The sequence below is a fragment of the Protopterus annectens genome, chromosome 7.part0, assembly GCF_019279795.1.
Source record: "Protopterus annectens isolate FY-2018-M chromosome 7.part0, PAN1.0, whole genome shotgun sequence".
Classification (NCBI taxonomy): Eukaryota; Metazoa; Chordata; order Ceratodontiformes; family Protopteridae; genus Protopterus; species Protopterus annectens.
In genome coordinates this window covers 935,881,189-935,903,834 of record NC_056739.1, presented here as the reverse complement: position 1 = coordinate 935,903,834, position 22,646 = coordinate 935,881,189, and positions in this window count along the sequence as shown.

Genomic DNA, 22,646 nt, shown 5'->3' with positions numbered 1-22,646 from the left:
GTGGTGGCTGAGGATCCCATGCTTGTACATCTATCAATGTGACAGAATGGCCATATCCTGCTGTTGCCATACCTCTCAGGTGTACAGATTCACACAGGTTACCCAGAGGCAGGGCTCATATATCTGGTCATTTCCCCTTCACATTGTGGTTTATGAGTAGGTTTGTAGTCACCCATTCCTGGGTTTGCAGGCATGGATAGTATGGCCGCACATCAGAGTTTCAGACTTCACACACTCCATAGCGTCCATGCTTCTACCCGCCCCTTATTCTATCCTCTTCCTAACATTATGCAAGCAGTATCTGATAAGTATCCTGATAGTTATCGCTTCATCCCAGCAGTATTTAGGGGTTGTCCACAGTTCATGCAGTAGGACATGGTGGACATGCTACTGGGATTTGTTGATATGGCATTGCATTTGTCTTCTGTGGACTGCGTTATGTCGTTAATTGGGACTCCATGAGATCACATACAAAGGCACTATAGGTGAGACACAGGCCTTTGACAGAGGATTATAGGGTATTTGGTAGTGATGCAGCCCATCTGTAGCAGGCCAGTGCATTCTGTCACTCCTACAGTCCCAGGCTGCAGGCCACTGGATTCCCCTGTGGTGAGAGGGTAGGTGTGCAAGTTGTTAATGGCAATAGTTTCTGTCCTTATTAATCCATTGGTGTGGATGCTGGTAGGGTGCTGCTTACAGCTAGGGACACACCTGCATGGGACACCTCTTCAGCATGCTGCATTCTGTGGGTATTCCCATACAGAAGTGGGGGTCATATTGTTCTCATTCCCAACAACAGGGATATGACCTATGATGAACCTGTGGCTGATGGTGAGGTGAGCTGAGTGCATGTGTGCTATGGAAGCTTCTTGCAGCTGACTCACAGATATATGTGGGGCATTCACCTTATGCTGGCTTGTGCGGGGACATCAGAAGTTTCTCAGTACTTCATAACTGTGCCTTTTGTGGTTTGCCAGTGTTTGGCCACACTATATCAGTACTCCATACTAAACAGATAACTAATGTGCTGCTAACCTGTATGTACAATTCCAAAGGTGTGTCCATTTGACAGTAACATTTTATACACTCACTGTCTAGGGTAATTCCACCTGTGTACTGTGTGTGTGTCTGGGCCCACATTCATGCCATAGCCATCTTTCAGATGGTGACCGATATTACATCTGAACAACTAGTATGGATTACTGCTGGATTGGATCTTGCTGGGATGCATTGTTTGGCACTGCAGTTGTTAGAACTTGGCCCTGTCATCAACAGTACTGGCCATAGGCCACCGGGACACAACCCTCCATGCCTACATGCTGACCACTTTTACACAATATACAATGCACAACCTAACACACAGAGCCCAGCATTATTGTACACGTGCAACAATCTATCCTGCTAATTTGGCCAGCTCAGATAATCTGTGCTCCACTGTTATTATACCCACATGTACATGTTACTACATTTCTACATAGGATTGTGGGGGGCACACCTGACAACTATAAACATTTGCTATGATTGCAGTGGTATTTCAGGTACTCTGTTGGCTTCCATTTCATTCTATATTCTGACATATCATGTAGACTAGAGGCATATCAGTGTAGTACAGATCTTAGGTTTTATTGACCTACATTTCAGTTTCAGACTTCTTATCCTTCAGAACTAACATCCAACTACCTGACCTGTTGTAGTCTGTCTGTGTAGGTCTGGAGGGGGGGCTGTTCTCCATTGTCATCAATCAGAGGTCTTATTACAGCCTTTCTTTGTGGTCATCTACACCTGTCCTGCTGGCTGAGACTGTTGATGGGTATGTGATCCTCATTGACATGCATGTGTGTGTCCAATGGACACACATTTGGCCCACCATATGCCCTGCAGTGAGATTTGTCACCTTGTCTAGTACTGCTTAATATGTTGACACCAGTATTTGTTATGGATTTCATGCTGCCCATATAAGTGTCTACTATCTGCAGCCATCCCATTCAGCCATCCGATCCCCTTGCATGCTCACATCCGTACCATAGATAAAAGTAGCAGAACATACTACTACATTCAGCAATTGATAGAGAGAATGACTTACCTTGTAGCTGTGCCAGTATTGAAGATAGTGCTGGAGGGCTGACTATGTCAGATGCACATAGTACACTCCCTATACATGGTTAAGCACAGGTAGTGTCATGTTTGCCATCCCTTTTATTGTGTGTCTGAGTCAGAGAGGTGTCATTCCTGGGTACCTACTGTGTCAGTGTAACTAGGCATGCCTCCTTCTGCCTACAGGGAAAGGCTCAGGTTGCTCCTCCTCCGAGTCAGTCTGTGCCTGTACTGGCCTTGGCAATGGTGGGAGACTGTCCCCATGCTGTTTCTGCTGCAGCTGTTTCTGCAGGATCATATTGTAGCATGGCACATACAATGACAATTTGGGTACATGTAGCTGGAGAGTACTGCAAGACTCAACCGGATATGTCCAGGCACTGGAATTGTGACTTGAGCATCCCAAACACACGCTCTATTATGATTCTGGTTTGTGCGTGTGCCTCATTATGGAGTTCTTGTTCAGGTGTATGTGCATTTCTGATGTGTGTCATCAGCCACGGCTCCAGTCGTAATCAGCATCCCCACTAGGTGGCCTTACATGCATAACTCCCGGTTTAAATAGTGTGGTTCCTTTAAAATTACAAGCCAGGAGAAAATATTTGTGTAGAGGTTTGGACGTTAAACTGATTGGCTAACAGGTACTACAGAGCATATAACAAAAGAAGCTGAACATTTGAATGCTTCCAACTATTATTTCAGAAGGTGTGTATGTGAACTAAAGGAGAGATTGTATGTACATTAGTTTAAAATTATAATGAGTGGAATCAATTTTATGATCTGAAGAAGGCTGATAGCCAAAAGCGCTTGGACTGGATTTCTTCTATGATTTTATGTTTTAAGTTTTATACATTAAATCTGGTTTTAACAGTGATTTGACAGCTTGTGGTATACCAAAGACTACATATTCCTATGGAACTGAGGTCGCCTCGTTCTACATTGACAGCATGATACAGGTATTCAGTGGAGTTAGTGGCATCTGTCCCATACAGGCATGTGTATAAGGCTTGGTATTCCCTTTGTGGGTTACATTTGCAGAGTTACAGTTGTTGTTGTGAACATAGCAAAGGACCACTGTAAGCAATTATTTGCCTATTGTAGGGATGGAACAGGGTGACATGGAACATTACTTGCTGGATAACACACACTCAGTCAGGAGATGTTACATCACAGTACATTCTACATTCAGTGGCAGTGTTGTGACAACAGGCATTTAGTCCACTGCAATCACACCATGGTTACTATCTGAGGGGGCATGCAGGGACTACCAAATGCATGCAGTGTTGCCTAGCCAAGTGTGTTTGAGTATAAGACATGGGTGGAGCGTGTTCTCTGAGTAATACAAGGGTTGCCTATATTGTTCACCAATCCATAATGTCACATGTAGGGCTATGGATTGTCTACACAAGCCTCTGCTGTTTGACATCTGCTGTCCTTGTAAGGTGGACATTGTGACATATAGTAGATCCTCAACATAACTGAGCAAAACCCATGCAATGCATCCTGTCATTACACAATCACAGCATGTATACCACAGTATACAAACACACACACACACACACACACACACACACACACACACACACACACACACACACACACAGTACACAACACACACTGCACACACACACACACACACACTCCAGTACTGAGATTCAACACTCCTAGCTATGCATTACTAATACAGCATGTATCACATTTATCAAATGTATGAAGCTTATTGGGTGAACGTTGTCCCTGCTAAATACAAACATCACCAGCTCTATATACTGCCACTGGGTGATGTAGTGGGTGAGAGATCCCAAAAAATATTTTACCCTAATCACACATTAAAATTTGCCATGGGCGAGGTTCAAACCTCTATTTAACAACCAGATGACCATTATGGTTAACATTTACCAGATGCACCACTAACCTGACATGGTATAGGCTTTGCAACAGATACTTGTAAGGTGAGATGTGTACTGGCTGTAAATAAGGACAAAATATTTGAGGTGCAAACACTTGCCAGATGAGATTCAAATCCATTGTGCAGTTACTGTTACTACATTGTTCTGCATTTATGCAATTACCATGGAGCTTATAGGGCTAGCTATGACATCAAGGTATATTTCAAGGTAGATGACATCAGCAGGCTTGCTAAAGTAGGGCAATGGGGGTAGTAGAACTCGGCAATTTTTCACACACATGTCTGGAATTAGTTGCCATGTCTGGAATTAGAACTCCTACCTAACTAATACATCACACTATATGCCAATGCAGTTACACATGCACATGCTTATAGAGCTGAACTGGCCAAGGAGGTATTTCAAAGTGACTGACATCAGCAGGCCTGCTAAAGTAGGGCAATGGGAGGTGTAGTGACTGTGAATGGCCTCAAAAGTATTACAAACAGTTCCCATGTCTGAGATTAGAACTCATACCTGTCTAGTACATCACACTATAACATACACAGTTATGCCAGAGCCTATAGGGCTGTTTTTTCCAAGGAGGTATTTCAAGGTGACTGACATCAGCTTGCTAAAGTAGGAGGTGTTGAGGTGTATTGACTGTGAATGGCCTCAAAAGCATTACTTTACACACAGCTTCCACAGCTGCCGTGTCAAAGTTAGAAGTCCTACCTAACTAGTACATCATACTATAGCAATATGTAGTTATTGCTGGACAGAGCTGAATTTGAATTTTGTCCAATGAGGTATTTCAATGTGATTGAGCAGGCTTGCTAAAAGGGGGCAATGGGAGGTAGTGACTGTGAATGGCCTCAAAAGCATTACTCTACACACATGCACATACACACCCACACAGAGTTTCACAGTTGCCATGTTTGAGATAAGAACTCCTATCTAGCTAGTATATTACACTATAGCATTACACAGTTATCGCACATACCATGGAGCTTATAGGCTTTGTACTTATACAAAGATGAATTTCAAAGTGAATGACATCAGCAACCTTGCTAAAGTAGGGCAATTGGAGGTGTAGTGTCTATGAATGGCTTCAAAATAATTGATCCCTACACACGCAAAGACACGGAGTTTCACAGATGCCATATCTGGGATTAGAACTCCTACCTAACTAGTACATCACACTACAGCATTATGCAGTTATCACACATGTCATGGAGCTTATAGGGGTATCCCTTATCCAAAGGTGTACTTCAAGGTCAATGACATCAGCAGCCTTGCTAAAGTAGGGCAATGGAAGGTCCTACACACACACACTACCTCAAAAGCATTTATCCACACACACACACACACACACACACACTCACACACACACACACACATTCACACACACACACACACACACACACACACACAGAGTTTCACAGTTGCCATGTCTGGGATTAGAACTCCTACCTAACTAATACATCACAGTACAGCATTGACTGACATCAGCACACAGGAGCTTATATGGATCCTTGTCCAAAGGGGTATTTCAAGGTGACTGACATCAGCAGGCTAGCACAACTAGGGCAATGGGGAGTGCAATGTGTGAATGGGCCATAAACTATTCCTCTGGAAACACACACAACACTCAGTCACACATTTGACAGGACTGTGTATATGAAACTAGGATGAATAATGACTACAGTGATCATGTTACACAGTTATCACAAGCACCACAGACACTATAGTGCTGAGGGCTACCAGAAGAAAAATGTCTACAGTGATAGACATTGGCACATCATGTGATATTGTCATGATAGGGTGCTCTTTGTCACTGTCTGTCTCTGTCTTCCCCACATCTCTGTTTGTGTATGTTTGGTGTATTATAGTGTGTTATCCTTGGATATATGTGTATTCCTATCCGATGTGTGTGCAAAGCATGACTGGTTCCCAATGTGGTGTGCCCAGTATGACATCTGTGACTGACAGATATGTATAGGGATATTGTTGCCAGACATGGGCTTCATTTCTAAGTGTAGGAGCATGCCCAGTATGACCCTTCCTTATTTTGTTGTCAGACATGGTGCAGATTTCTCAAAGTGTGGGAGCATGCCCAGTATGACCTTCTCTATTGAATGTGTGAATCCATTCCAGGTAGGTTGTACTCCAGTGTAGGCATCTGTGTTCTACACCTACAGCTAGTCTGTGCTTTCTGCAGGATATCTGTAGATAGGTTGACAGATATTCCAGGTAATGGGCAAAGGATAGTGGATACTGTAACTAATTGTGTCTGTGCTGCTTCTGATACATGGTTTGGTGTTAGCAGAGATATTTAGACAAATGTACTGTTTTGCACTGGGATGTGGTATGTCATCAACTACTGACAGATCATGCTATTTGCTTGCAGTAATTCCTGGGGAATACAAGATGAATGAAGCTGTGTCCAGTATTGTGGTCTGCAGCCTACATATTCTTGCACAATCATGCCATTCTGGAGGGGAACATGCAGACACTTGCTGATGGGTCTGTGCAAATGGTCCACCACCTTGGTACTGTGGTGGCTGAGGATCCCATGCTTCATGCCATATCAATGTGACAGAATGGCCATATCCTGCTGCCCATACCTCTAGCTGTACATTCCCACACAGGTTACCCAGAGGCAGGGCTCATATATCTGGTCATTTCCCCTTCACATTGTGGTTTATGAGCAGGTTTGCCCTTACCCTATCCTGGGTTTGCAGGCAGGATAGTACACACATCAGAGTTTCAGACTTCACACACTCCATGGTCCATGCTTCTACCCCCTGTTATTCTATCCTCTTCCTACATGGGTGCAAGATATCTGATAAGATAGTTATCGCTTCATCCCAGCAGTTCTTAGGGGTTGGTCCACAGTTCATGCAGTAGGACATGGTGGACATGCTACTGGGATTTGTACATGGCCTTGCATTTGTGTTCTGATTACTGTGTTATGTCGTTATTTGGGACTCCATGAGATAACATACATTGGCAAGGTGAGACACACAGTCCCAGGCTGGGACTGTAGGGCATTTGGTAGTGATGCAGGCCATCTGTAGCAGTTGTGTGCATTCTGTCACTCCTACAGTTGCAGGCTGCAAGCCCCTGTATTCCCCTGGGATGACAGGGTAGGTGTACAAGGTGTTAATGGCAATAGTTTCTGTCCTTATTAATCCATGGGTGTTCCTGCTGGCAGGGTGCTGCTTACAGCTAGGGACACACCTGCATGGGACACCTCTTCAGCGTGCTGCATTCTGTGGGTATTCTTATACAGAAGTGGGGTCATATTGTACTCATTCCCAACAGCAGGGATATGACCTGATGAACCTGTGGCTGATGGTGGGTGAGCTGAGTGCATGTGTGCTATGGAAGCATATTGCAGCTGACTCACAGATATATGGGGCATTCCCTTATGCTGGCTTGGGACATCAGCAGTTTCTCAGTACTGTGCTGCTATGCCTTTTGTGGTCTGCCAGTGTTTGGCCACACTATCAGTATTCCATACTACACAGACTGTCTATGTGCTGCTAACCTGTATGTACAATTCCAAAGGTGTGTCCATTTGACAGTAACATTTTATACACTCTCTGTCTAGGGTACTTCCTGAACTGTACTGTGTGTATACTGCTGCCCACATTCATGCCATGTCCATCTTTCAGATGGTGACAGATATCTGAACAACAATTAGTATGGATTACTGCTGGATTGGTCTTGCTGGACACAATTGTGTTTGGCACTGCAGTTGTTAGAACTTGGCCCTGTCATCAACAGTACTGGCCATAGGCCACCGGGACACAACCCTCCATGCCTACATGCTGACCACTTTCACACAATATACAACAACTGTCTAACACACAGAGCCCTGCATATTGTACATGCAACAATCTATCCTGCTAATTTGGCCAGCTCAGACCTGACACACTCCACTGTTATTATACCCACATACATGTTACTACATTTCTACATAGGATTGTGGGGGCACACCTGACAACTGTAATGCAGACTGTTGACATATCTGGTATTTCAGGTACTCTGTTTTCTTCCATTTCATTCTGTATTCTGACCTATCATGCAGACTAGAGGCATATCAGTGTAGTACAGATCTTGTAGTCTGTTGACCTACATTTCAGTTTCAGACTTCTTACCTTCAGAACTAACATCCAACTGCAGCCTTTGTTGTAGTCTGTCTGTGTAGGTCTGGAGGGTGTCTGTTCTCCATTGCCATCAATCAGAGGTCGTCGCACAGCCTTTCTTTGTGGTCATCTACACCTGTCCTGCTGGCTTAGACTGTTGTTGGGTATGTGAGCCTCACTGACATGCATGTGTGTGTCCTATGGATACACATTTGGCCCACCACATGTCCTGCAGTGTGATCTGTCACCTTGCCTAGTACTGCCTTCTATGTTGACACCAGTATTTGTTATAGATTTCCATAGATAAATATAGCAGTCTACTATCTGCAGCCATCCCATTCAGCCACCGATTCCCTTGCATGCTCACATCCAGTATTTAGAAAAGTAGCAGAACATACTACTCCATTCAGCAATTGATAGAGAGTGACTTACCTTGTGGCTGCCAGTATTGAGGATGGTGCTGGAGGGCTGACTATGTCAGATGCACATAGTACACTCCCTATACATACTTAAGCACAGGTAGTGTCATGTTTGGCATCCCTTTTACTGTGTGTCTGAGTCAGAGAGATCATTCATCTACCTACTGTGTCAGTGTAACTAGGCATGCCTCCTTCTGCCTACAGGGCAGGCTCAGGTTGTTCTCCTCCGAGTCAGTCTGTGCCTGTACTGGCCTTGACAATGGTGGGGCTGTCCCTGCTGTTTCCTGCTGCAGCTGTTTCTGCAGGATCATATTGTGTAGCATGGCACATACAATGACAATTTGGGTACATGTAGCTGGAGAGTACTGCAAGGCTCCACCGGATGCCTCCAGGCACTGGAATTGTGACTTGAGCATCCCAAACACACGCTCTATTATGATTCTGGTTTGTGCATGCCTCCAGCCGGAGTTCTTGTTCAGGTGTGTGTGCATTTCTGATGGGTGTCATCAGGCTCCAGTGCGTAACCAGCATCCCCACTAGGTGGCCATATGTAATCGCCTCCCGGGTTTAAATAGTGTGGTTCCTTTAAAACCCGTACTAAAAAGCCAGGAGAAATACTATTTGTGGTAAATAGGAGGCTTGGACTTTTGTTACAACTGATTGGCTAAAAGGGGCAGGTACTTTTTTTGAGCCTGATTAGCTGCCTAACAAAAGAAGCTGAACATTTGGAATGCTTCACAACTATTGGCTTCAGAAGAACGGTGTGCATGTGAACTAAAGGAGAGATTGTATGTACATTAGTTTAAAATTATAATGAGTGGAATCCAATTTTATGATCTGAAGAAGGCTGGATAGCCAAAAGCGCTTATTGGACTGGATTTCTATTGCTCATGATTTTATGTTTTAAGTTTTATACATTAAATCTGGTTTTAACAGTGATTTGGACAGCCGTTGTGGTATACCAAAGACTACATATTCCTTGGCTATGGAACTGAGGTCGTGCCTGCTTCTACATTGATAGCATGATACAGGTATTCAGTGGAGTTAGTGGCATCTGTCCCATACAAGGCATGTGTATAAGGCTTGGTATTCCCTTTGTGGGTTACATTTGCAGACTCTACAGTTGTTGCAGCCGTCCAGTGGGGAACATAGCAAAGGACCACTGTAAGCAATTATTTGCCTATTGTAGGGATGGAACAGGGTGACATGTCCTTTTACTTGCTGGATAACACACACTCAGTCAGGAGATGTTACACTTCACAGTACATTCTGATGTCAGTGGCAGTGTTGTGGACAACAGGCATTTAGTCCACTGCAATCACACCATGGTTACTATCTGTGGGCAGTATGCAGGGACCTTACCAATGCAGTGGCTGTTGCCTAGCCAAGTGTGTTTGTGTATGAGACATGGGTGGAGAGTGTTCTCTGAGTAATACAAGGGTTGCCTATATTGTTCACCAATCCATAATGTCACATGTAGGGCTATGGATTGTCTACACCAGCCTCTCTGCTGTTTGACATCTGCTGTCCTTGTAAGGTGGACATTGTGACATATAGTAGATCCTCAACATAACTGAGCAAAACCCACCCCATAATGCATCCTGTCATTACACAATCACAGCTACCTCCACACAGTATACCGATGACAAACACACACACACACACACACACACACACACACACACACACACACACACACACACACACACACACACACACACACACACACACACGGCACACACACACTCGCCAGTACTGAGATTCAAACCCCTCCCTAGCTATGCATTACTAATACAATGTATCACATTTATCAAATGTGCCATGAAGCTTATTGGGTGAACGTTGTCCCAAGGTACTTCTAAGGTGAGGAACATCACCAGCTCTTGTAAATACTGCCACTGGGTGATGTAGTGGGTGAGAGATCCCAAAAAATATTTTACCCTAATCACACATTAAAATTTGCCATGGGCGAGGTTCAAACCTCTATTTAACAACCTTTATGGACCATTATGGTTAAACATTTACCAGATGCACCACTAACCTGACATGGTATAGGCTTTGCAACAGATACTTGTAAGGTGAGATGTGTACTGGCTGTAAATAAGGACAAAATATTTGAGGTGCAAACACTTGCCACAGATGAGATTCAAATCCAGAGCTGTGCAGTTACTGTTACTACATTGTTCTGCATTTATGGAAATTACCATGGAGCTTATAGGGCTAGCTCATCTCCAAAGGTATATTTCAAGGTAGATGACATCAGCAGGCTTGCTAAAGTAGGGCAATGGGGGGTGTAGTAAGTGTGAATGGCCTCAGAAGCAATACTTTCTACACACACAGAGTTCCACAGTTGCCATGTCTGGAATTAGAACTCCTACCTAACTAATACATCACACTATAGCATTATGCAGTTATCACATGCACCATGAAGCTTATAGAGCTGAATCATGGCCAAGGAGGTATTTCAAAGTGACTGACATCAGCAGGCCTGCTAAAGTAGGGCAATGGGAGGTGTAGTGACTGTGAATGGCCTCAAAAGTATTACTCTCTACACAAACAGTTCCCATGTCTGAGATTAGAACTCATACCTGTCTAGTACATCACACTATAACAATACACAGTTATTGCACATGCCACAGAGCCTATAGGGCTGTTTTTTTCCAAGGAGGTATTTCAAGGTGACTGACATCAGCACGCTTGCTAAAGTAGAGCAATGGGAGGTGTATTGACTGTGAATGGCTTCAAAAGCATTACTCTCTATACACACAGCTTTCCACAGCTGCCGTGTCTAAAATTAGAAGTCCTACCTAACTAGTACATCATACTATAGCAATATGTAGTTATTGCATGTGCCATGAAGCTTACAGAGCTGAATTTTGTCCAATGAGGTATTTCAATGTGATTGGCATCAGCAGGCTTGCTAAAGTAGGGCAATGGGAGGTATAGTGACTGTGAATGGCCTCAAAAGCATTACTTTCTACACATATGCTCACATACACACCCACACAGAGTTTCACAGTTGCCATGTTTGAGATAAGAACTCCTATCTAGCTAGTATATTACACTATAGCATTACACAGTTATCGCACATACCATGGAGCTTATAGGCTTTGTACTTATACAAAGATGAATTTCAAAGTGAATGACATCAGCAACCTTGCTAAAGTAGGGCAATTGGAGGTGTAGTGTCTATGAATGGCTTCAAAATAATTGATCCCTACACACGCAAACACACGGAGTTTCACAGATGCCATATCTGGGATTAGAACTCCTACCTAACTAGTACATCACACTACAGCATTATGCAGTTATCACACATGTCATGGAGCTTATAGGGGTATCCCTTATCCAAAGGTGTACTTCAAGGTCAATGACATCAGCAGCCTTGCTAAAGTAGGGCAATGGAAGGTGTAGTGACTGTGAGTGGCTTCAAAAGCATTTATCCCTACACACACACACACACACACACACACACACACACACACACACACACAGAGTTTCACAGTTGCCATGTCTGGGATTAGAACTCCTACCTAACTAATACATCACAGTACAGCATTATGCAGTTATTGCACGTGCCACGGAGCTTATATGGGTGATCCTTGTCCAAAGGGGTATTTCAAGGTGACTGACATCAGCAGGCTAGCTAAACTAGGACAATGGGAGTGCAATGTGTGTGAATGGGGCATAAACTATTCCTCTGGAAACACGCACACAACACTCAGTCACACATTTGACAGGACCGTGTATATGACAGCTAGATGAATAATGACTTCTACTGTCATGTTACACAGTTTTTACAAGCACAGCTGACACTATAGTGCTGAGGGCTACCAGAAGAAAATGTCTACAGTGATAGACATTGGCACATCATGTGATATTGTCATGATAGGGTGCTCTTTGTCACTGTCTGTCTCTGTCTTCCCCACATCTCTGTTTGTGTATGTTTGACCTATTATAGTGTGTTATCCTTAGATATATGTGTGTATTCCTATCCGATGTGTGTGCAAAGCATGACTGGTGTGCAATGTGGTGTGTGTGCACAGACATCTGTGACTGACAGATATGTATAGTCCACTCTTGTTGCCAGACATGGGCTTCATTTCTAAGTGTAGGAGCATGCCCAGTATGACCCTTCCTTATTTTGTTGTCAGACATGGGATTCATTTCTCTAAGTGTGGGAGCATGCCCAGTATGTCCTTCTGTATTGAATGTGTGAATCCATTCCAGGTAGGTTGTACTCCAGTGCAGGCATCTGTGTTCTACACCTAAGCTAGCAACCTGTTTCTACAGGATATCTGTAGATAGGTTGACAATATGGAGTCACAATGGGCAAAGGATAGTGGGATACTGTAACTAATTGTGTCTGTGCTGCTTCTGATACATGGCTTTGGTGTTAGCAGAGATATTCAGACATATGTACTGTTTTACACTGTGATGTATTATGTCATCAATTACTGATAGATATACTTATTTGCTTGCAGTAAATTCCTGGGGAATACAGGATGAATGAAGCTGTGCCCAGTATTGTGGTCTGCAGCCTACATATTCCTGCACAATCATGCCATTCTGGATGGGGAGCTGCAGACACTTGCTGATGGGTCTGTGTAAATGGTCCATCACCTTGGTACTGTGGTGGCTGAGGATCCCATGCTTGTACATCTATCAATGTGACAGAATGGCCATATCCTGCTGTTGCCATACCTCTCAGGTGTACAGATTCACACAGGTTACCCAGAGGCAGGGCTCATATATCTGGTCATTTCCCCTTCACATTGTGGTTTATGAGCAGGTTTGTAGTCACCCATTCCTGGGTTTGCAGGCATGGATAGTATGGCCGCACATCAGAGTTTCAGACTTCACACACTCCATAGCGTCCATGCTTCTACCCCCCCCTTATTCTATCCTCTTCCTAACATTATGCAAGCAGTATCTGATAAGTATCCTGATAGTTATCGCTTCATCCCAGCAGTATTTAGGGGTTGTCCACAGTTCATGCAGTAGGACATGGTGGACATGCTACTGGGATTTGTTGATATGGCATTGCATTTGTCTTCTGTGGACTGCGTTATGTCGTTAATTGGGACTCCATGAGATCACATACAATGGCAGTATAGGTGAGACACAGGCCTTTGACAGAGGATTGTAGGGTATTTGGTAGTGATGCAGCCCATCTGTAGCAGGCCAGTGCATTCTGTCACTCCTACAGTCCCAGGCTGCAGGCCACTGGATTCCCCTGTGGTGAGAGGGTAGGTGTGCAAGTTGTTAATGGCAATAGTTTCTGTCCTTATTAGTCCATTGGTGTGGATGCTGGTAGGGTGCTGCTTACAGCTAGGGACACACCTGCATGGGACACCTCTTCAGCATGCTGCATTCTGTGGGTATTCCCATACAGAAGTGGGGGTCATATTGTTCTCATTCCCAACAACAGGGATATGACCTATGATGAACCTGTGGCTGATGGTGAGGTGAGCTGAGTGCATGTGTGCTATGGAAGCTTCTTGCAGCTGACTCACAGATATATGTGGGGCATTCACCCTATGCTGGCTTGTGCGGGGACATCAGAAGTTTCTCAGTACTTCATAACTGTGCCTTTTGTGGTTTGCCAGTGTTTGGCCACACTATATCAGTACTCCATACTAAACAGACAACTAATGTGCTGCTAACCTGTATGTACAATTCCAAAGGTGTGTCCATTTGACAGTAACATTTTATACACTCACTGTCTAGGGTAATTCCACCTGTGTACTGTGTGTGTGTCTGGGCCCACATTCATGCCATATCCATCTTTCAGATGGTGACCGATATTACATCTGAACAACTAGTATGGATTACTGCTGGATTGGATCTTGCTGGGATGCATTGTTTGGCACTGCAGTTGTTAGAACTTGGCCCTGTCATCAACAGTACTGGCCATAGGCCACCGGGACACAACCCTCCATGCCTACATGCTGACCACTTTTACACAATATACAATGCACAACCTAACACACAGAGCCCAGCATTATTGTACACGTGCAACAATCTATCCTGCTAATTTGGCCAGCTCAGATAATCTGTGCTCCACTGTTATTATACCCACATGTACATGTTACTACATTTCTACATAGGATTGTGGGGGGCACACCTGACAACTATAAACATTTGCTATGATTGCAGTGGTATTTCAGGTACTCTGTTGGCTTCCATTTCATTCTATATTCTGACATATCATGTAGACTAGAGGCATATCAGTGTAGTACAGATCTTAGGTTTTATTGACCTACATTTCAGTTTCAGACTTCTTATCCTTCAGAACTAACATCCAACTACCTGACCTGTTGTAGTCTGTCTGTGTAGGTCTGGAGGGGGGGCTGTTCTCCATTGTCATCAATCAGAGGTCTTATTACAGCCTTTCTTTGTGGTCATCTACACCTGTCCTGCTGGCTGAGACTGTTGATGGGTATGTGATCCTCATTGACATGCATGTGTGTGTCCAATGGACACACATTTGGCCCACCATATGCCCTGCAGTGAGATTTGTCACCTTGTCTAGTACTGCTTAATATGTTGACACCAGTATTTGTTATGGATTTCATGCTGCCCATATAAGTGTCTACTATCTGCAGCCATCCCATTCAGCCATCCGATCCCCTTGCATGCTCACATCCGTACCATAGATAAAAGTAGCAGAACATACTACTACATTCAGCAATTGATAGAGAGAATGACTTACCTTGTAGCTGTGCCAGTATTGAAGATAGTGCTGGAGGGCTGACTATGTCAGATGCACATAGTACACTCCCTATACATGGTTAAGCACAGGTAGTGTCATGTTTGCCATCCCTTTTATTGTGTGTCTGAGTCAGAGAGAGGTGTCATTCCCTGGGTACCTACTGTGTCAGTGTAACTAGGCATGCCTCCTTCTGCCTACAGGGAAAGGCTCAGGTTGCTCCTCCTCCGAGTCAGTCTGTGCCTGTACTGGCCTTGGCAATGGTGGGAGACTGTCCCCATGCTGTTTCTGCTGCAGCTGTTTCTGCAGGATCATATTGTGTAGCATGGCACATACAATGACAATTTGGGTACATGTAGCTGGAGAGTACTGCAAGACTCAACCGGATATGTCCAGGCACTGGAATTGTGACTTGAGCATCCCAAACACACGCTCTATTATGATTCTGGTTTGTGCGTGTGCCTCATTATGGAGTTCTTGTTCAGGTGTATGTGCATTTCTGATGTGTGTCATCAGCCACGGCTCCAGTGCGTAATCAGCATCCCCCACTAGGTGGCCTTATGGGATGTCCCCACTGGCAAATCTCTGGAACAGCTGTGTCATATGCCAGATGTGGGAGTCATGATAGCTTCCAGGGCTGCCAGCACACACATTCATTATAATGCCCTGAGCATCACACACAACCTGGCAGGTGATGGAGGGGAAGCCCTTGTGGTTTATGTAGACCCTACCCCATTCACTGGATGGTGCTTTGATGTATATGTGCATGCAGTCTATAGCATCCACTACCTCAGGGTATTCTGCTATTTGGTCGAAGAGACACATATTGCAGGTCAATGTCTCACGGGTGTTGTGGAAATATATGTGCTCACTGGCATGTGCTGACATGGCATCCAGGAACTGGTGGAGTACCCTGGATGCTGATGAGATCCCCATGATATCCCCAGTTGGTCTTTGGAATGTACCTGTGGCTAGTATTCTTAAGTCTACACATACCTTTGTATCCACTGGGATTGGTTCCACTCTGTTCGTTCTGTGTGTGAGGCATGAACAGCACAGCTCAACAATTTGCTGTAGGCAGTCCCTGTCCACCCTATAACACTCCACTATCTGCAGCTCATGTAGCCCCTGGTAGGTTACCCTGGGTCTGTACACTCTTCTCCTTCTCCTCACTATGGGTTGGTCAGCAGCATTCTCATCCTCACCACCCTCAGCCTCTTCTACATATTGATTTAAGAGAGTGAAAGCAGACCCAATGATTTTGTTGCTTTTGTTAGGTAAAATTTCCCCATTTGTGTACATCGGTGGTGTAGAGTTTGTAGGAAAAACCAGCGAGAAAGTTGTTTGCATAGTTTATAGTAGTGTGCTGGGTTGGGCTGCTGCCTGTGTAATTGGCTGATTCTGATACATTTCACCTGCCAGCTATGCTAGTTCTCCCTGATTACCTTCCTACTGCTGTTTTTCCTTCCCATTGCCTTCCTGTCTAAGCCCCGAGGCTCGCTGCGCAAACCCAGTGCTCAGATGTGAATGCAGCTGCTATTTCCTGGTTTATTTATTTTTTTGTTTGTTTAAAACCTGGTGAATGGTGCGCACACCTGTTTAGGCAATGTAAATACAGCTAGACAGCTTCAGACACACCCCCTTCCTTAGCTGCGCTTAGCTAAGGGCAATCATGGGCCACAGAGCTCCAATAAGCTTACAGTATGCATGACACACCCCCTTATGAAGTCATCTAGCTCTTAGGCTTACACCATGGTATTACTTCATCTACACAGTTGGGTGCAAGCTAACATTAAGGGGAAATCTGTGATTCAGTATCATTGCCCTCATTTGCATAGGATTGACTGCTAATGCATGGTTACAAAACCTACACTCAGCTATCCCCCTTATCAACCACTATTCCATGGTCTTGTTCTTTTATGCATGCCATTGACTATTGTGGCAAAATTATGATTTTGGTTTAAAATCTTATTTCCAGCTTTTTTTTATTATTTTTGGGCCGATCCCATTTGCGCACTGCTGCCCTATACTTAAATGGCCAAAATCGGCCCAAACAAAAGTTATTTTTTATAATTTTCAAATAATTTTCATGCCATATATTTGGCCTTTGGCATGCCTAACCCTTCTAATACATGCATTTTTATGAGCTGTCATGCCTCCGTTTTGTAATTTGTAGAAATGTATTCAGCTACTGGCTGAATACATTTCTGCAGTCTGCACTATTCTTGCATGGACGCCTACCTGCTTTCTGGATCACTAATAAACCTCATTTGCATGGTTTTCACCAGCAAATGAGGTAATTAGCATACAGGGGCTGTGTCCATGCAGGGATAGTGCAGGAGCGCTCGTGCATGTCCCGAGAGCTCATTACTGGATCGCACGTCAGCCATATTGCCTGCAGCAGCTCTTGCACTATTCCTGCACACCTCGCAGAGCTTGCTGACTCCTGGGGATAGATTGTCAAGAAGTTACATCAGTTTATTTTATTTATTAATTTTATTTTACATTTATTAACTGGGAAAGTCTGACTGGATACAGGTCCATTTTCAACAGCGGCCTGGGGAGAAAAGCGCCACTTGTGGATAGATACAGAAGAGTTAACAGTTGCAGTTTTTTATACAATTACATATAGATACATGCTCCAGAATTATTGGAATACATACATAAAAAAACTTTATAATATTAACTTTCTTATTAGAACATAAACAGTTTTAGTAGTACAAAGCTGAGTAAGGTTGCATATCATTCGGTAGTACAATACATTTGAGTGAGATAGCTAATGTTTCAGACTTTTTAAGACTGTTTCTACAGGTAGCCAGTGAGTAAAGTGAATGGTGAATTGGTTAGTCAGGGTTTGTACAGGGGCACAGCCAGTGAATTATTAGGTAAGTTTTGAGAGATGTTTTAAATTGGATTATGGAATGAACTGCTGTAAGTTCAGCAGGGAGTAGGTTCCAGATTTTGCCAACAGAGTTGCAAAATAATGACTCTCCTGCTAAGTTTTTGGATTTAACAGTTTGTACCAGCATTTTATCAGAAGAGCGGAGTGTTTTTAGGTTGCTATAAGAGGTAATTATATTTTTGAGTATGGGAATGCTTTTGGGCTGATAGAGGACTTTGTGGGCTACTATTAATTGTTATACTGGATTTGAGAGGGTAACTCTAGCCAGCCTAGGGATCGTAAGTTAAGACAGTGGTGTGTTCTATATGCTGAACCTGTAGCAAATCTGGCTATGTTATTGTAGTAGCTATTGAGTTTATTGAGGTCAGATTTACTTAGGTTTGTATAAATTGGGGAGGCATAAAGAAGGGTTGAGAGTAAATGTGTTTGGGCAATCACTGTCCTAGCAGTTGGGGTTAGGAATGACTTAATCCTATATAAAGATCCTAGCTTCTTATTGACTGTTTTAATGGTTCTGTCAATGTTAGCATCAGACTTAAGGTTATTGTCGACAATTACACCTAATAGTTTTGTATTAGCTTCTGGGGGAATTATGGTGCCATTATTAGATGTTATGGTAAATGATGATAATGGGACTTTCCGAGTGGGGGTGAAGAATAACAGTTTTGTTTTATTTGGATTTAATAGAAGACACTGGTCAGTGAGCCAGTTTTCTACTTTGTTGAAAGTATTTTGGGATAAGGTCTGTAGGTCTATTGGGGACGTGGCAGAACAGATTAGGGTAGCGTCATCTGCATATTGAATGCAGGTTGCTTTGGGGATGACTGTATGAAGATCATTAATGAAGATGGAAAATAGGAGAGGTCCTAATATAAACCCTTGATGCCCTCCAAGGGTGACTGGCAGTAGGGAGAATAAGCTATCCTTCCATAGCACAGCTTGTTGTCTGCCACTTAGATAGAATTGAAACCAGTGTATTGCCAGGCTATCTATGGCGAGAGTTTTTAGTGTACCAAGGAGTAGTTGATTGTTTACCATATCAAATCCTTTGGATAGGTCAAGAAAGTGGGCAGAGGAGAGCGTGTTATTATTATGATTTTGATTTATTGTCTGAGAGAAGGATAGAAGGGCTGAGGTAGTACTATGGTGGGGTTTAAATCCATGCTGAGAGGGGACTCGGAGATTGGACAGATTGAGGTAATGTAAGAGTTGCTTATGGATTTTTCCATAATTTTAGCCAGAGGTGACAGGATGGCAATGGGCCGGTAATTTGATAGATTAATGGAGTTACCCCCTTTATAGAGGGGAATTACATGGGAAATTTTCCGGATGGAGGGATATATGCTTCCGAGATGGTTCTGTTGATTAATATTGAAATGGGATATGCTATTGTGTCTGCAGCCTTTTGAAGATATTCATTGGAGTAGGTCTGCTGATAGGGTGGTGGGTTTCAGTTTCTTGACTAAGGAAAGGATAAGTGATGCTGGTACTGGCTGAAAGTTAAAGGAGGGGTGGATGTTGGGGAAGCACTTTACATAATCGAAATACTGAAATCTCGAATGTCATATGGTTGAGACCATATGATCGACATGTCAGCATATCGAATATGTAAAGTTTTAAAAAATAACACTTTACTTACCTTAAAACGTTACGTGCACACAGAGGCAAGGCTTCTTGTATGCTCTGTGTGTACGTAATGTTGTTATCTTTTTTGTGGTGTTGACAGGAAGTGAGAAATCTCCCGTTTTGCGCTTCCGCATACAGCGCAATATGGGAGATTTCCCTTTTCTCCACTGTAGCGCGATCTCGGAGTTGGTATATTTAAGTAGGGGGGGTGGGGGGCACAGCCCCCCACATGGGGGGTGCAAAGCAATGTTTGACTTTTTTTTTTTTGTTTTTTTTGCATTTCATTTTAGAAGTTCGAGTTTCCAAAACTCGATCTTTTGGTCTTGACCATATGAGGTTCGAGATTTTGGGAATTCGATCTTCTAAAGTGAATCCGGATGTTGGATATAGGGTCAATTGGGTCTAGGTTATTGGGACCTAGTTGGTTGGCAAGGGATTGTATGGTTTCCATAAAGAATGTGTTAAAGGTGTTGGCAATATTTTCTGGAGATTTCTGGAGGGTAGACGCAGGGGTAGGGGTAGTAGTATGTCCTGGGTGGAGAAGATTGTTTAAACTGGACCAGCATTTTTGTGGTCGATTTTGATATTTATGTTGCAGGCTACAGTAATAGTGTTTTTTGTCTAGAACTATAGACTTTTTTGCATCATTCCTTAGCTGTTTATATATGAGTTGTTCCTCTGGGGTTTTATTGGCTCTCCAAGAGGTCCAATCTTTATTTCTACTTATGATTTTGTGTGCAGTTTCTTTAGACAGCCACGGTGCTACTTTTTTCTTGATTCTGATGGTCCAGGTAGGTGCATGATTATCAAGGATCATAAGAAATGTGGAGTTAAAGTATGATACTGTTTCGTCTAGTGGGAGTAATTTTCGGCTATTCCAGTTACATGACTGAAGTTCTTTTTGGAATTCAGTTTGATTGAAGCTGTTATTGCTCCTAATAGTTCTGAAGCTAGGTATTTGAGGGATATCAGTTTTTTGTCTGAGTATATAAGTTAGGAAGTGATCACTTATTTCCTCAGGTTGGGTGCATGCTATATACATTTTTTGGGGGGGGGTTATTTATAGGAATCCAATCTAGTATACTTTCTTTGTTGTTGGGCTTACTAATTCTAGTGGTGGAGGTTATGACTTGGGAGAAACCATATAGATTTATATGGGTGGTAGGGAAACCTGAGAAACAGATGTTCCGGTCTCTATTAAAGTCTCTGAGAACAATGGTTTCTTGTAGGCATTTTATGGATAGCCACTGTAGGATGTCTTCAAGGGTATTATTGTTGTTACCCGGTGGGATATGAATGCAGCCAATGTTTATAAATTTGCGTTTGTTCATTTGTAGTTTGGTAATGAGTATTTCAGCCTTTTCAGTTTGAGGAGCTTGTGGAGAGTTGGAAATAGTTACATTGAGTGTAGTTTTATATAAAACAGCTACCCCCCCTCCCTTCTTTGAGGTGCGGTCCAGTCTTAATATATTGTAACCTGGAGGTGTAACTTCATTGTCAGTAGTGGTTGGCTTAAGCCAAGTTTCAGTAAGACATAGTATATCTGGGGAGTGTACTGCCATGAGTGCATGCAGGTAGTGGATTTTATTATTTAGGCTTCTAATGTTTAGGTGACAGATGAGGGGAGCGGCGGAGGTGTTGTTTAAGTTTTGCAGGCTAGTGGGGGTATTATACATTGGGTTTGTTGCATTAGGTGGGGTTGGTCCTGGGTTGGGGTGGATGTCCCCATCCATTGTGATGTTAGTTTGTGAATTGATTATGAGTTTGTGAAGTTTGAATAAGAGTTTGTAGTAGTATTTAGTTCTAGGGTTAACATAACTGGCTCGAATGGGCTGTTGTGTTTTTGTAGTATGGGAGTTAGAGGGAAGGGGAAGTAGTGAGCGATTAAAGTTATGTGAAAGAGCAAGAGTATCGGTCTGAGATCTGGGGTAGTGTAGGCTTGGGAGGGTAAGATGTTCAAATGCTGTGAGAAGACAAGTAATTATCAGCAGGGCCATAAGGCAGTAGGAAGGCTTTAATTTGAAAGGTGAGGTTATGGCTTGTGGAGGCACTGAAGAGGTTTGTAACTAACAATTATTTAAAAATGGAGATGGGAGGGCAATAGGCGAGGGTATAGTAAAGAAATAGGGAGGGTTTTGTATTTAGGGTGTCTCCTAAGATTGCTGATTGGTTCTGTGATTAGAGGCATGGCAATATGGCTATAAATTTAGCACCTCTAGGAGCGGGTGAGATTTGGGGACAACGTGGGGCGCAGAGCGAGCCCAAACGTAGCGAGGGTGAGTGCAGCGGGACTAATACAGACAGCAAGAGTTTTAAGGTCAGTAACTATATTCTTTAACCCCTGATTCAAGGTTTATACTACAGTTTTTCCTTTGATAATATGTTTTTATGCTGTAAGCTCTATTATAAAACTAAAGCAGACAGTTGGAAAACAGAGCTAGGCTGAAATTAAGGATCTAAATATAAAAAGGAGTTTTGTTCTACTGTGTGTCCAAATTAACTGTTTTTATGGGCTTCTAGGCTAAAGGGACATGCTGTAGACCCAGTCTGGCTGTGCGGTATTGACTTTTTAAAGGATAATGACCTGTTTTAATTTCTTTAGTAATGGGGACACGGTAGCTGAGATTGCTTGTTTCTTTCAGGACGGAGTATACCTTCCCCGTGTTCTGAGCATTCAAGGTAAAGCCAGGTAGGGTAAACAGACCTGATAGGGGATAGGTAGCATTTTTTCTTTAAATAGAATAACAGCAGCAGTAATATAACTGTGGCAAGCTCACACTTTAAGGCAAGGCAGCATCTGGCTATACACCTTAATTCAGTGTAGACAACAGTATACTTTCAACACAACAGACT